This window comes from Girardinichthys multiradiatus, chromosome Y (genome assembly GCF_021462225.1).
Source record: "Girardinichthys multiradiatus isolate DD_20200921_A chromosome Y, DD_fGirMul_XY1, whole genome shotgun sequence".
NCBI classification, from domain to species: Eukaryota; Metazoa; Chordata; class Actinopteri; order Cyprinodontiformes; family Goodeidae; genus Girardinichthys; species Girardinichthys multiradiatus.
The window spans coordinates 7,714,820-7,731,577 of NC_061818.1; positions in this window are offsets into that span (position 1 = coordinate 7,714,820).

Below are 16,758 nucleotides of genomic sequence, written 5' to 3' on the forward strand. Positions count from 1 at the left end.
CTGCTCTTTACTCTCAAACCCTCCAGTCGGTTGTGGCAGATGGCCGTTCACGCTGAGCTTGGTTCTGCTGGATGTTTCTTCCTGTGTAATGGGAGTTTTCCTGTCCACTGTCGCTATATGCATGCTCAGTAAGAAGGATGGCTGCTAAGCCAATGCAAGTGGCTGTCCTCTGTCTCTTCATGCTCATCCAGGAGGAGTGAATACTGCAAGTCACTGACTTGATGAAATTGGCTGTTCTTCCTTAGATAGAAAACATTTTAAACAATTTCAGCTGAATCCGACTGCACTGTTTGATAGTTAGGATTAATTGGAATGTATGTACTCGACTTGAAATCTGTATGATTTGACTGAATTGACTTTGTAAAGTGCCTTGAGATGACGTGTTGTGAATTGGCGCTATATAGATAAAGCTGAATTGAATTGAATTGAATCTCCAAAGAAGGGTTTCTGAAGTGAAACCTGAAAACAGCTGAAACATCTTGGCTTCTCAAAGATTTGATAGTCCTAACACACAATGGTGGCTCATAAGTCATTGATGGAAAAAGGCAAGCTTTATACTGATATTTTTCTAATCTCTTGTAACAGCTAGCTGTGCTGTAGTGCTAATGCTAGCATGTAAACAGTTACAACAAGGAGAGATTCGGTCTTAGCTGCATTATTTTTACCTATGTTCTGTTTGAGACTACTTCAGCCTACAACATTTTTTAGCGTCTGTACTATAAAAGATGCAAAATTTTACTAATGTGCATCTCATTTTATTTTTTCCAGTTTTAAAGATCAACTGACCATCTTTGGGTGGATTTTCAGTCCTCTAGACTGCCCTCAAATGGTCAGATAATTATTAGCTAGATTAATCAAAAAGTAGGTCATGCCTTTAGTTTTACTGTCAGTTTCCTTCATCCTGAGGTGAATGGATTTTTATCTGTGCACACATAGCATTTGCATACTGTGGTATTAGACTGACTAATGTTATTTTTGGGTCTTTGCGGTGATTTTTGACTTGCTGTTGTGGAAATGCGGGTTTGACATCTCCAGAAAATCTGTGACAGCCTGGGTTAGCTAGTGATCAAATTGTGTTTGTTACAGTGTTAAACATAAAGGTGAAGCTGAAACGTTATTTACCGAAGTTAGCATATCTTTCTACACCATTTAAATACAGGGTAAATATGCAATAGTGTGAAGGAAGTATTAAGTTACTGTATCCTTTAAGCCAGGCAGCACTCTTCCCCTCACTAATTAGTATTTACAAACAAATTGCTGGTTAGCTGGTATTTTAATTAGAAATGTTTGCCCCAACTTTTTTGTTTACATATTTAAAAACATGTATATTTTACATCTAAGAATTCTTTTTTATACATTATTTAAATTAAGATTTTGGCCTGCTTAAACATCTAAGTTCTGGTTATTCAAGTGATTATGTTTCTTAGGTTTTTTTCAAAAATCTGCACCTGCAAAGAATCCCTTTCTTCTAAATAACTCCAGAAAGTCCTTGGAATGTCCTTGACGGTACATTATATATCCATCTTCTATGACTTGATTTTACATTCCAAGCTTTTTACTCATGCTGCACAAACATCGTCACAAGCCATGCCCAAAAAACCGCACACTCCATCATTACTCCGCAGAGTTACCAGGCTGCCTGGAATGCATGTCCTGTCCTATTCTGTCCCGTCCTGACCTGAAATTCCAGCTTGTTCTTCATGGACTGGTGTATTAAGTCAAGATGAGCTGTGCAAATACCTTGTCATGGTTGCAAATATTTGGAGTAAGAGGTCCCCCTGCTGGCTCATAAGAGAACATGGAGCAATGGCTTGATCTTGAAAAGTTCTTCTTTGGTTACACGTCATGGTCTTCCCATCCTGCCCCCGTTCCCTCCTTTTTTATACTTAGATACAGATTAGTGTTACCACGTAATCTCAGCAACAAAAGACTTGAAATGTATAATTTTTAATTAAATCCAGCTTATTGTATCTTTGAGAAATGACTTGATTCTTGCAAATAATAAACATGATAATGCTATATGGCATTAGATGTTAATCTGTTAATTTATGGTTCAGTTACTCCACTGACTGTTGCTTTTTTACACAAATGTTAATACCCTCATTTGTTTTTAAAAATTTTTTATGACTGTAAACTGAAACTAACTTTAGAAAAACCATACTTTTTGTACTATGTACTCGATCAACTTCAAATCTTTTTTGAAATCATATCTTGCTATTGTTTTTACTGCTGTCTTAAGCTTGAGATATGCAGCAATTTGCAGAAAAGTGTCATTATTGGTTTTTAGGTGCAGAAGAAGCTGATGTTTAGAGCAGATGGTTTTGTGAAATCAGTCATGTACTTTGTGTTAGATACTAAAAAGATGGTATTGTTTTGTGAATTTTGTGCCACCTATTTGCAGCTTTTTTTCTTTGAATTAAGTGGAAATAAGAAAACAGAGTTTCAGTGCCTTAGAATCTACACGACAGTAGTTACGTATTGCAAAGATTTAAAGGCTTTGACTTGTTACGATTCAAACACTAACAGTACGTGTGTATGTCTTTGGGTGGATAATCAGCCACACATCATGTTCTTTTATCTTCTGTATCTTTTTTATAGCTTTTTTTTTCAAAAGATCAATAAAAGTAATTTGGAAAAATTCCTGACTATGTCCTTCATACTGTTAAACATAATTTATTCCAACAAAATTTTGTTGATACTTTCCAAATAGGGGCTGCATGGTGGCGCAGTTGGTAGCACTGTTGCCTTGCAGCAAGAAGGTCCTGCGTTCAATTCCCAACTGGGGTTCTTTCTGTATGGAGTTTGCATGTTCTCCCCATGCATGCATGGGTTCTCACCAGGTACTCCAGCTTCCTCCCACAGTCCAAAGACATGCCTGTTAGGTTAATTGGTCTCTCTAAATTGCCCTTAGGTGTATGAATGAGTGTATGAATGAGTGTGTGCATGGTTGTTTGTGTGTTGCCCTGTGATGGACTGGTACACCCTGGACAAGTCGCCCATAGACTGCTGGAGATAGGCACCAGCTCCCCTGTGACACACTATGGAATAACCAGTAGAAAATGACTGACTGACTTTCCAAATATATCTTCAACCTTCAAAAAGCTTGAAAGCCATAATAGAGTTGAATCAGCATCATTCTGCACATCAATAGTAAAACAAAAAAAAATCAATATTATGTTGCTTTTTTTATAAACAGTTACAGATATGTTAGACATTGCTTTGAGCTAAACTGTACTTCAAGTGCATTCTGAATATTTAATGATTTATTTCAAAAGGCTTTGCCTTTCACTTAAACAAAGGGGACAAAAAGAGAAAGAGTAATATCTGGCGATGCCACAACAGTAATCCGGACAAATATCCATCCTATGGTAATTTCTATTCGTGTATTCGGAGAAAAATCATTTAAACAGAATTACTGACGATGTTTGATAATATGATTTCAACAGGTTGCCAAATAGCTCAAAAACTATTAAATTAAAAGAGGTGTACCCCAAGGCTAAGTTCGTGGTCCGCTTTTTGTTTTTTTAGATTATATGAAAACATTTTGTTCTTATTTGTTTTTCATATTTGCTGCGGGTTTCCAGATGTACAGGTTCTTCTCAAAATATTAGCATATTGTGATAAAGTTAATTATTTTCCATAATGTAATGATGAAAATCTAACATTCATATATTTTAGATTCATTGCACACTAACTGAAATATTTCAGGTCTTTTATTGTCTTAATACGGATGATTTTGGCATACAGCTCATGAAAACCCAAAATTCCTATCTCACAAAATTAGCATATCATTAAAAGGGTCTCTAAACGAGCTATGAACCTAATCATCTGAATCAACGAGTTAACTCTAAACACCTGCAAAAGATTCCTGAGGCCTTTAAAACTCCCAGCCTGGTTCATCACTCAAAACCCAAATCATGGGTAAGACTGCCGACCTGACTGCTGTCCAGAAGGCCACTATTGACACCCTCAAGCAAGAGGGTAAGACACAGAAAGACATTTCTGAACGAATAGGCTGTTCCCAGAGTGCTGTATCAAGGCACCTGAGTGGGAAGTCTGTGGGAAGGAAAAAGTGTGGCAGAAAACGCTGCACAACGAGAAGAGGTGACCGGACCCTGAGGAAGATTGTGGAGAAGGGCCGATTCCAGACCTTGGGGGACCTGCGGAAGCAGTGGACTGAGTCTGGAGTAGAAACATCCAGAGCCACCGTGCACAGGCGTGTGCAGGAAATGGGCTACAGGTGCCGCATTCCCCAGGTCAAGCCACTTTTGAACCAGAAACAGCGGCAGAAGCGCCTGACCTGGGCTACAGAGAAGCAGCACTGGACTGTTGCTCAGTGGTCCAAAGTACTTTTTTCGGATGAAAGCAAATTCTGCATGTCATTCGGAAATCAAGGCGCCAGAGTCTGGAGGAAGACTGGGGAGAAGGAAATGCCAAAATGCCAGAAGTCCAGTGTCAAGTACCCACAGTCAGTGATGGTCTGGGGTGCCGTGTCAGCTGCTGGTGTTGGTCCACTGTGTTTTATCAAGGGCAGGGTCAATGCAGCTAGCTATCAGGAGATTTTGAAGCACTTCATGCTTCCATCTGCTGAAAAGCTTTATGGAGATGAAGATTTCATTTTTCAGCATGACCTGGCACCTGCTCACAGTGCCAAAACCACTGGTAAATGGTTTACTGACCATCGTATCACTGTGCTCAATTGGCCTGCCAACTCTCCTGACCTGAACCCCATAGAGAATCTGTGGGATATTGTGAAGAGAATGTTGAGAGACTCAAGACCCAACACTCTGGATGATCTAAAGGCCGCTATCGAAGCATCCTGGGCCTCCATAAGACCTCAGAAGTGCCACAGGCTGATTGCCTCCATGCCACGCCGCATTGAAGCAGTCATTTCTGCCAAAGGATTCCCGACCAAGTATTGAGTGCATAACTGTACATGATTATTTGAAGGTTGACGTTTTTTGTATTAAAAACACTTTTCTTTTATTGGTCAGATGAAATATGCTAATTATGTGAGATAGGAATTTTGGGTTTTCATGAGCTGTATGCCAAAATCATCCGTATTAAGACAATAAAAGACCTGAAATATTTCAGTTAGTGTGCAATGAATCTAAAATATATGAATGTTAAATTTTCATCATGACATTATAGAAAATAATGAACTTTATCATAATATGCTAATATTTTGAGAAGGACCTGTATGCTAATAACACTTTGCTGATAAGAACAGTGAATCTGTTTCAACAAAACTATCTCGGTTTTTGCAGCACAACAATCAAGTCACTGGGGATGATATACAGTATATTCAGGCCATCAACATCTTGGATAGGAAGCCTAATAAATTGCATCACTATCATGTTATCAAGAAACTGACTATAATGAACTTTTAATACATTTTCAACGTCTTTCCAACTCCTTACTTGTACAATTAAAATTGAACTCTGGTGGACATTATTTTTTACCAAAATAAAGAAGTTCACCCTCCGCCAGAGTGGATAATTTTTACAAATACTTTTTGCTGATTTGGAGCTTAAAAGGTGTTTTGCGGTCTGTTAGACTTCTACCAGCATAGCACATCTAAACACTGAGATGTTCACCCATTCTTCTTTACAAAATATATAAAGCTCCATCAAACTGGATGGAGAGCATCTGTAAACATAATTTTTCAAGTCTTGCCCAAGATTCTTAATTAAATTTAGGTTTGGACTTTGACTGGGTCATTCTAGCAAGTGAATATGCTGTAATCTGAACCATTACATTCTAGCTCTGGCTATATGTTTAGAGTTGAGATGTTCTGATAGATAGCAAACCTCCAATCCAGTCTTTTGCACCCTCTAACAGATTTACCTTCAGGATAAGCTTGTAATTTACCAGGAGAACGTTTCTTCTTTAAATGCAAAGGTACATCTAAATGAACCCCAAGTCTTCTAAAACAATTTCCATCAGACATTGGCCACTAAAGTAGAGATGTTCAGCCACAATGCATAGCTTACGGAGTTTACTGAAGACTGAACACAATGTGTCAGTACAAACACCTCATACTAATTATCAAATATGGTGGTAGAGGGGTGACAATTTTGGCTCGGCCCTGTAGTTCCAGTGAAAGGAACTCTTAATGACTTAATTCATGCTGCCAACTTCGTGGGAGATGTTTGGGGATGGCCATTTCCTGGTCCAATATGACTGTGCACCAGTGCACGAAAAAAAGTACCTTTGAAAAGAATTAGAGCTAAGACTACAGTAGGTTCTGATCAGTGTAGTGCACTAAATCTCTCACTCCACTAGATGGAGACAGGTTTAAACCTTAATTCATCAACTTGCACAACAGGATACTATTTGATGTATGTATTTAAAGACTGTACAAAGCTTTCTCTTTTTATAGTCTTTTTTCATTCTTTTTTTACTGCTATAGTTGAGGTGCAAGTGTCTTTTAAATACTGATCATTTGAATTCAAGCAATGAAAAGAATCCATCCGTTTTATAGGCTTGCGTGGATGAGTGTGTGCATATAATGTAACGAGACCCATAAGATGTTTAAAAAGTTATGAAAGAGATGCTCAACAGGAAGCTGCAGGTCATCTCTGTGGCTCTCTTGCCTGTGTTGCTGTGTGTGTGTTTGCCTGTGTTGCTGCTTCGGGAGGCTGCCATGAACTTCTGACAACCATGAATATCAAACTCAGTGTAAGTGTGGGTCACCTTTGACACTCCCTATTTCAAAACTAAAAATACATCACGATAGCCCTATTGCCATTGTCTGAGTGGAGCAGCTCTGGGCACTGCATAAATGAGATGATAATAGAGATGGTGGTTATGATGATGATGATGATTTGGGCAGCTGCTAAATTAAGAGTAGAGTAGAGTAACAACATTGAAAAAGTCTTTCATTCAAAAATTCAAATTCAAAATTCAAAAATACTTTATTAATCCCAAAGGGAAATTAAATGTTGTAGCTCATTATGAAGGTTTCCTCAAAGAGCCGTTGTAGATGCTGATGGCTGTGGGCAGGAAGGATCTCCTGTAGCGCTCCGTCTTACAGCAGATCTGAAGAAGCCTCTGACTGAAGACACTCTGTTGTTGTAGGACAGTCTCATGAAGAGGATGCTCAGGGTTCTCCATAATGTTCTTCATTTTATGAAGAATCCGTCTTTCCACAATGATCTCCAGAGGTTCCAGAGGAGTCCCCAGAACAGAGCCAGCCTTCTTTATCAGCTTGTTGAGCTTTTTTAAGTCCCTGGCTCTGATGCTGCTTCCCCAGCAGATGATGGCAGAAGAGATCACACTTTCCACAACAGACTTATAGAAGATATGCAGCATCTTGCTGCAAACACCAAAGGACCTAAGCTTCCTCAAGAAGTACAGTCTGCTCTGTCCCTTCTTGTAGATGGCTTCACAGTTGCATCTCCACTCTAGTCTGTTGTCCAGGTGAACACCAAGGTATTTATACTCCTCCACCACCTCCACTTCTTCTCCCATGATGGAAATAGTTTTTGACTTATTCCTGTTTCTCTTAAAATCTACAATCATCTCCTTTGTTTTAGTCACATTCAAAATGAGATGATTGTTTCCACACCATGCCACAAAGCGATCCACCACCTTCCTGTACTCAGCTTCTTGTCCATCTCTGATCCACCCCACGACTGTAGAATCATCCGAGTATTTCTGCAGATGACACGAGTCTGTCTTGTACTGGAAGTCTGAGGTGTACAGAGTGAAGAGGAATGGTGAGAGTACCGTCCTCTGTGGTGCTCCTGTGCTGCTGACTATGTGGTTAGACTCACAACCCTTCAGTCTCACAAACTGTGGTCTGTTTGTCAGGTAGTCTTTGATCCAGGAGATTGTTGAGGCCTCCACCTGAGTCTTCTGGAGTTTCTGACAAAGCAAATCAGGTTGGATTGTATTAAATGCACTGGAGGAATCAAAGAACATGATCCTCACAGTGCTGCTGGCTTTGTCCAGATGACAGTGGGTTTGTTGAAGCAGGTGTATAATGGCATCTTCAACTCCAACTCCACAGCGATAAGCAAACTGAAGGGGGTCCTGATGGTTTACTGTTTGCTTACTCAGGTGGGCCAACAGGAGTCTCTCTAGAACCTTCATGATGTGAGATGTCAGGGCAACAGGTCTATAGTCATTGAGGACTAATGGGTGAGTTTTCTTTGGTACCGGAACAAGAGAGGAGGTCTTCCACAACACCGGAACCTTCTTCTGGGCCAGGCTAAGGTTGAAGAGGTGCTGCAGAATCCCACAGAGCTGCTCTGCACAGGCCTTCAGGACTCTAGGGCTGACATGATCTGGACCTGCAGCCTTATTCCGATTCAGTCTCTCCAGTTGCATCTTCACTTGACTTCTTGAGACACACAGGTGGAAGGGGAAGCAAAGGAAGCATCAGCATCTTCTGATATGGTTGAAGGCAAACATGTAGAAGCAGGTGGAAGGGCTGTGGTGGAAGATAAAAAAATTGAGGTGTTACTGGACAGCTGTGGGTCCTGTGGGTCAAAGGAGGGTGGAATGTCTGTTTGGCTGTGAGCAGGAGAGGAGGATGCAAAGTTTGTTTCTGAACTGAACCTATTGAAGAATGTGTTCAGTTCATTGGCTCTGTCCAGACCTTCATCGGTCCGATCATCCCTCTGCCTGAAGCCCGTGATCTTCTTCATCCCTGACCACACATCTCTGATATTGTTTTGCTGGAGCTTGCTCTCCAGCTTCTTCTTGTACACCTCCTTGCTGTCTTTTATCTTGACTTAAAGTTGCTTCTGTAAATTCCTCAATAATTCTATGTCTCCCTCTCTGAAGGCTCTTTTCTTCTTGTTAACAAATGATGTTATCCACACAGAAGTTTATATAGTCGGTTACACACTCAGTCATGGCATTGATGTCCTCTCCATGTGGCTGGCACAGTGTGTCCCAGTCTGTAGCCTCAAAGCAACCTTGCAGAGCTTCTTCAGCTTCCATTGACCATTTTCTCACAGTCCTCTTTATTACAGGTTGTCTCTGAACAAGGGGCTTATATTTCGAGGAGAGAAAAACAAGATTGTGATCTGATTTGCCTAGAGGAGGTCTTGCTGTAGAGATGTATGAGTCCTTGACATTTGCATAAAACAAATCCAATGTTTTGTTTTCTCTGGTAGAGCAGCTGACAAACTGTTGAAACGTTGGAAGTGTAGCAGAGAGTGAAGCATGGTTAAAATCACCAGAAATTGCCACAAAAGCATTGGGGTTTTGTGTCTGTAGCTTAGCAACAACTGAGCTGATGGCATCACATGCAGTGTTGGCAACAGCGGAAGGTGGAACGTAAACTGTTGCCAAAATAACACTGGTGAACTCTCTGGGTAAATAATATGGACTAAAACTTACTGACAACAGTTCAATATCTGGACGGCAGAGACGACACTTCACAGTAACATGTCCTGGATTACACCATCTTTTGTTCACAAGTACTGCCAGTCCACCTCCTTTACATTTGCCGCTCCTCTTTAAATCTCTGTCTGCTCGTATGGTTAAAAAGCCTGGCAGAGAGACGCTGGAGTCGGGGATATGATCCTGCAGCCATGTCTCAGTAAAACACATAATACTGCATGCCCGGTACTCTGGCTGGGTCCTTGGTAGGGCTTGGAGTTCATCCAACTTGTTTCCCAACGATCTCACATTGCCCATCATAATCGGCGGAAGAGATGGTTTGAACTTCCTCCTTCTCTCTCTACTCTTAGCTCCTTCTCTGCATCCACAGCGTTTCCTTTTCAACTCATCAGGGATTTGGGGTTGTAGTTGAAATATTATTTGAACTTTTGAGATATTAATCAGCTGCTCCCGGTTGTAAGAAACAGCCCTGTTGCCATGGCAATGCATCATAACAAATGTCCAAAAGTAGAAAAGTATTAGGAAAAATCCTCCAAGCTGCACAGCATCTGACACCAGAGAGGACGTAACAGAGCTACTCCAACCTGCTGCCACCTTCAGCGGCGCAATTATAGAATTTCATAACAAGCAAACCTTCCTGCTGCTATTATTTTATTCTCTGGTTGTAGTGTGAAGCAGAGAAAAGCCTTGTCATTGCTTCTCTGACCCTTTCTTAACAAACAAAATAAAAAGTCCAGATTACCCGAATGCATCCAGCTAGGCTTTGCTTCTGCAAAGAAATCTTTGCCAGGTATATCTTTTCACAGAGCCCCAAACAGCCTCTGGCTGATTTCCAGTATGGGTGTGAGTCAAACCTTTATAAAGCACTGTGTTTTTAATGGCATGTTGACAACAATCTGGCATTTCTGAGCATTTAAGCATCCATTAACCATATACAGGCAACTGTAGATATCATTTAAATGTGGTGAGGGGTTCAGTTGAAGTGACTGAGATTAATTGCTTTGTTGAGTTAATTGTTTTTCTCTCTGACAAATAAAGCCATTTAGAAAATCTGTCCCGCAGTCGGTAGTCTTTAATTTCCTTTTCGTCCAATTTTCCAATTTTATACTTAACCTTTTCAGACAGGACTAATTAAAGGCCTCTCTGACTGTCAGCTGGATACCAAAAGAGTAAGTGGACCAGGGAATGGTGTGTGCGGTCTAAAATGGTTTGACTTTCCATTATCCTTCTTAAGGTTTTTTACACATTGTTTATGTAAAAATGCAATATTTTTTCAGGCTCAGTTTTACAGGGTTTTCAGTCGTTTATACTCATTTTAAAATACGAAAAATATAAACATTCCTAATCACGGCAGAGATAAATTTAAAGCAGTCAGGCTTAACATAAGGCACCAGAAAAAAAATCAAACAGGGAGGAAGGAAGGAAGGAAGGAGTAAAATCACCAGAAAAGGCATAAAGGGCACAAGAAAGACACAAAAAGTAGCAAGGACACAAAGAAAGAATGAGCGAAAAGGGCAAAGGGCAAAAGACAGTAAATGCATGATGCATGGGCTGGAAGGGTAGATATCATAAACAAAATGAGCCAAAACGGCATTCATTTATCACCTTGTGGTTGCAAATCATAGAAGGGATGCACAAAAGCAGAAGTGCAACACAGCTGCAGTCAAAAATATCTACCACCTGTTGTAACAAGCCTTCTGCAAATAGTACATGTGTTTGTGAAATACATTGTCAGATGCGCCTGAATACATCACTAATTATTGTTCCTGATGATATGGAATAAGTTTTTGTGTTCTGGAGAAGGCAAACCTGTTGCATGTGTTCTGGTAGGACTGGGTTCTGCTGAAACATGATGCTCTTCAGCAAACAGCCTCAAGGTACAACATCATATGGCTGCAGAGAGCTTCTTAAAAAATGAAGAAAGCAAACTTGTTGTTTAAATGTGGAATCTATGTGATTTGGAAATATGCCGAAAGCCAGTCTTTACAAAGGTCTAAAATGTCATAAATCACATTTCGTTATCTTCAAACAGCTATAGGTCGATGGAAAATCAACCCCTATGGCCACTGCATACTGTCCTTTAAGGCTTCTATAGAAGAAATATTTTCCTGAAACAATAATAAACAAACATGTTGGTATCATTTTTCAGCTGAAAATCTCCAGTGCTATTGCACACATCCAAACATTAGACTCTGAAAATGACCCTGAGCTCACATATTCCCCACCCAATCTTAATCATATTCTCATTTTCAAGGTGCAAATCACTGTCAATTCATATATTAAAAAACGTCTCATTTGACTTTCAAATTGGATTCCAACAACAGTCATTATGTGTACTGAACTAAATCTGTGACTTTCATGTGTTGCTCTTTCATGCAACTTTCTATGGCAATTCAAAAGAACAACCAAAGTTGGCAACGTTCTCTTGTTTTTACAAAGCTAAAAACAAGCCGGTGTACCTGATCTCCCTGTAAAATATGCAACACACCCTACCTTCCAGCATATCCATACACATAATTCACCTGGGAGCGGTGCAACTCCCTGACACTACTTTAAAACCTGCTCTATTTTCCACAAAGGCTCTGTCTTTTTTTTGTTTTAGCCAGACACGAGGGACTGGTCCCATGTCACAGAGGTTTCCGTCTATCTGAAATCCTGCTAGCTGATATAAATGGCACAAGGCAACATTAAGTTGTTGTTAAGTGTGAGTGGCGAGTGTTTTATTTCACAACACTTTGTATCTGCTGCTGCCTGAAGACAGCAGACAAAACTGCAAATCGTTTGTCAGGGTGAGCCCTGCAGCTTATGCGTGCTGCCACAACGCATTTTTGTGTCCTGGATTTAACACTGCTTTAATGCCGCTTCAGTTGACTTAATGCAGCATCCGAATCTACTTAAGTCCCCAATCAGCAGCGTCTCTGTGTATATAATGCTGAAGGCCAACAGGAAAGCAAATAAAAACTAAATGCCCGCATGTCTTTATTGGTAAGGTCACCCCGAGGTGCAACCACACAATACTGAATACATTTTGTTCTTTGTTGTTTTCTTGAGAGATGTTATTCTTTGTAAAACAGGTTTCATAGAGTTCATTTATTTATTGATTTACAGCGACTTTCAAGTTTATCCATTACAATCTTCACAACTTTAAAAAAGTTATGTCATAAAACGTGTTGCAGCATCACACCAGTTCTTTATCAGCCTTTTTACTTGCCTCTCTTCTCTTTTTGTTTTCACTGGTAGTTTAATATTTTCTTCTTGACTACAATGTCTACAAACTTTACACAGATTCAGACCAATTAAAATCACAATGTCAAAACACAACAAAGTCGAGGCTCTATTTTTATTAAAAATAAACTGCTACAATAAACACTCCTGTAGGGTGCATGTAGAACTACACATGTATGCACAATTCAACATAAGCAACCATTGGTGATGGTTACCAAATTTAACCTTAAGGTTTTAAAGTTTAAAATGAGAGCTAATGGCATTACAAGAAAGGCTAGAATATGCAGATTTTCTGTCATCCAGTCTTTTCTACTATGCAAAATATCAAAAACTATGTTAAAACAAAACACCCCTCTCCAAGCAGTCTGTTAGTTTAGGCCACCAGAATTAATAGCACCCTTATTTGGCCTTGTACCACTGTGTAAAAGGCTTGTGATAAATTAATGTGTCATTGCAACAGCATAATATTATGCAAAAGAAAAACAAATCTGTACTTGTTCTTATTTTAAGAGGAGAAACAAATCTATACTAAGTTTTAAAGGTGATTAGTTTCTAGAAATTTCTAATTAGTAACCAATAGCTTTGCCACACTTTAAAAATGGGAAAGACTAAAGAACAAACCTTTGAAGCAATAATTCAAAACGTTTCAACAACTAGAACTGTGACAAACAAGGCTGGGCAAGAACCAAAATTGTTCTTGCCACCACACACAGTGAAGAGGATTGTTGCCTATCTGGGTCACCGAGTCTCCATAAAAAATATCGGCTTTAAGGCTGTTGCGCACAGCTTTAACCAGGAATGGGTTGAGTAGGGGTCATGTTTGTCAGGTAAAGAACAGGCTCATCAAGCTCATAGTTCTCACAAAATGTGCATTTCATGCATGCACTCTTTTGAACAGCTTGATGCATAACTCAGTACGTCAATATGCACACTCATACTTTGCTGTTGAGTCACGCATTTTCTGAAAAACAGACTGTAATCATTATGTCATCATCTTTGGCATGCATTTCATCAAAGTAGAGTAACAGAACACTCATACTTATAGTATAGTAGTCAGAATGTAAAGGTGCTAATTAAAAGGTGGATGTATTGACATTCCCCAAATCCCTCTTCCATCCAATTACATCTTCATACAAATCCTTATGTCCCCATAGAGCTGCAAGGAAAGGTAACACCTTTACAAAAGTGTGTCTACTTACACATGTGAGCTGCAGGGTTCCTGAAAGCCCTGAGGGGCCTCAAATAAAACTGTGCATGTATCACTTCATTGTTTTTACTGTGACCCCTGAGGCTGAGTGTAAATATGGCATTATTAGCTATGATGAGCTTGAAGTGCAAAGCTGAAGGGGACGTCACATGTTGCCTGTGTGCGTGCTCTGTATGAAATATGATAATCGATATAAAAAAGTTTAAGGAGAGTGGATTATTTCTGATAAACCTGTGTGGGTGTATAAAGTTTTTTTTTTTTTTTTTCAGAATGAGCCAATTTAGTCATTTACACACAAACAAAGAAAAACGTGCAAAACCTCCATCATGCTTGTGCTTGTTTATGTGTGTGTGGTGAAAAAATAAAGCAAAATGCTGAAATGTTGCTATGTTCAATGCAGAGGGTAATTCAAAAGACTAGTGAGGTTGTTACGGTAGTCAATATCTTACCTGCAGCTAACAACATTCAACATTATCTGTTCTGATTTGGCTTAGAGCAGTTCAGAACAGGGCCCAATAAAAGAGGCCATCTAAACCAACTAAAAGATTTCCAAGCAGTTTGAGCAAATGTTATTAAATATTTACACCTGAAAAATTTGTATGAGAAAGCTATTTACTTTGTTGCTATTTTTACAACCCCAACACCTGCAGTGAGACACTTAACTCAATATACATTTCACTTTTACTGTCAAGCATATGTAATTAAACAAAAGTTTGTCTTGTGCAGACTCAAGATGCATATAACACACAAAACAGAATAGACAATAATACAGTGGCCTGGACCACATAAGAAATAACAATGAAAAATAAACAAAAGTGAGTTATAAATAATATAATTAATAATAAACAATAAAAGAGAAAGAAAATGGGATAAATTAATTAGTATGGAGTAAAACTGACAAATGTGGGGCAGTATCAAGCTATAGTAAGATTTTGAAATTTGTGTCAAAACTGGTGAAGCTTTACATCATATAATTCCTATGGTTTAACTTGTTTAACCTATGGTTTTAACAAGTTGCAAATGAAAGTGTTTCCGTACACTGCTTGTCAGTTGGCTGAAAGAAGGCTTTGAAATTTTGCTGTTATATGCAAACATTTCCAATTGTGAAAAACACGGACAATCATGATGTGGACACTGAAAAAGCGCCACCCATCTTTCTTATCTGTAAAGCCTGATATATGATTATGATACTTTTGAAAATTTTATTACTTAAACATTTAAACTGTTTGTAAGATGATTTAAAAAATAAAAATAAAATTTGTATCATAATTGAAATGTTTGCTGTTTCTGATTATGCAATTATTATATTTCTCCAACCCAAAGGTTGTGAATTGTATTTCCTAAAAAAAAAATCTTAAAAACTCCACAAAAAACATGACTTTAAAAAATAGCAACTACTTTTTAGCTTTAGGAAACTCTGGTTCTGCAAGGTGTGTGAAGATGTGTGCAGCCATATTGAACTTGGATCTTTCACCAGATGGCACATGACAAGTATAATATTCAAAAAAGGAGATTTTTGTAAAAAAGTACCAACTTTTCTAAAGAGGTAGACATCTCAGGAGTGCTAGTGATACATTTGGCATTAAAGCTTTAAACATAAATTTGTCAGAACAAAATCAGGTTGTGTAAAGCAGCAGACTGCAGGCTGGCAACGTGAGCAGATATTAAGAGCAATTAACCAGCTACCATCAGTTTGGTATATTCCCATTGTTACTTTATAAAGAACAGAATGATGAAAATGTATACTGTTATGTGCAATTAGAAGTTATTATTTACTGCAAGATAAAAATTTAAAATAAATAAATATTATTGATATTATTATAACTGTAAGAATCAATATGTTATAATATTATTGCAGTGGTGCGAATAACTGGTGCTCTTCTGTTTTAAATAAAAGTGATTAGATCATATCATAGATTTACAGATGTTTGCTTTGTTTTTTTTTTTTTTGCATAAATACCCAAAACCTTTGATATTTGCTCTCAAGGCTACCACGGACCATGAATTTATCAAATATTAAGTTTAAGCCACAAAAGACTTAATAAGGTTATCTAAACAGTGAGTGGAGAAGAAACAAACTGAGGGGTTTTATATAGAGCTGGTTAGCATGTCTCAAACTAACATTAGAAAAGCTGACAGATTAGGGCAAACCAAAAGCTTTAAGAACATAAAGTGCTGCAGTGCAGGGAACCTAAAATAGCAAATAACTGAAGAAAGAACAAAAACTAAAATATTCACCATAGGTGACAAAAAAACACCTTGAGCAAAACAGAATCAAACACTGGTGCAAGCGACTGGACAGAAGTGAAACTAAACCAACAAAAACTTGTAATAAGAAACCAATTCTACAAAATAGAACCAGGAATTAAGACATGGAAACCGAGATGAGGAAGACAGAGACACAGAAATTAAACCTTTCAGCACATGATTAATAAAAACATATTCAGACATATTATTATACTATTTAATAATGTGGAGAAGTAAGAATAACTCAGTAAATAAGTTCAGCAAACACATGATCTGAGTTACGAATCATCTATATCTTGATCATGTTTTTATGACAGATTTTAGCTAAAATAATCTTGCTAGTTTAAAAATACTCTTCTGGTCACTACAATGTTTTATATTTCTCATTTCGTGTTATGTAGATTTGTATTTAGAATACAGAGGTAGTAACAAAGTAACTAATCAGATGTACGCTGTCACTTTGTTTTTCATGTGCGTGTTTTTTGTGCTCAAATTATAGGTGATAGTGCAAGTACTCAGGTGGAAGGACTGGACAGACAATTCCCAAAAGAAATACCTTTAAAATACAGAATACATGAGAACTATTGCACAAGTGAATAAGAATATAACAAGAAATCCTGAGATTCAAAATAAAAAGAGCTGTGGCTCTACGCTTTTGAGAATTATATGAAAGAATTAAATGTTTGATGCTCAAAAATGCTCACAAAACCCTGTTATGATAT